Raw genomic sequence first — 808 nt, 5'->3', positions numbered from 1 at the left:
TATTCAGTTTTGTAACCTTCTGCTATTGTACATTGTATTTTTTTTCACTCATGTATTATTTAATATACATTGATCTCTGCTATTTTAAGTTTCCAGATAAGTAATTTGCCCTTTCAGGCAGGCCACTTTAATACCACTCAGTAGGATTATCAAGAAATACTAATTTCTGGGCGGTTTGTTCTCTATATACAGTTGCAAACGATAAACATTTTTGTGGGTCACCTTTACAATGCCTGTGATAATAGACTGAAATGTATATCTTCACATAAAAGAAAATCTTAACATTCTACGTGGTTCACACTTGTTAGACTGTATTACATGGGATTAAAGGTTTTATGCGTTGCATATGTTTTTACAAAAAATGAAACATATACTACTTTAATGTTAGAGAAAGATAGCTAACACATGTACTTATGATTTGTTGTTACATTAAAACTGTAGATTTGTATATTTATGTGGTTTCTGTATTGACATTACTGTTTATTGCTATTTGCTCCTTGAGCCATAGAATATTCTTCCTATGCTTTGGATTGTCTTTATTTGGTCAGAATTTGGATACATATGAGTCACTTAACTTTTAACAACTAATTTTGTTTGACTTATATTGTAACCTTTTATAGTTTTCTAATAAATCTAGCCTGCTTTCCCTAGATGCATTTGTGCAGGAATATTATACATTTCCTTGTTACTCCCATCAGCTGAGGAAATCCTGAATATTCTACTACTTCCTATATTCTGTAGGAATATAGAATATAGATTAGAGATAAACTCTTGTTGGAAGAGTTACTCTTGTTGCAAGCTTCTTGTT

This window comes from Odocoileus virginianus, chromosome 9, assembly GCF_023699985.2.
Source record: "Odocoileus virginianus isolate 20LAN1187 ecotype Illinois chromosome 9, Ovbor_1.2, whole genome shotgun sequence".
In the NCBI taxonomy this organism is placed as follows: domain Eukaryota; kingdom Metazoa; phylum Chordata; class Mammalia; order Artiodactyla; family Cervidae; genus Odocoileus; species Odocoileus virginianus.
Note: the sequence above shows the minus strand (reverse complement) of the source record.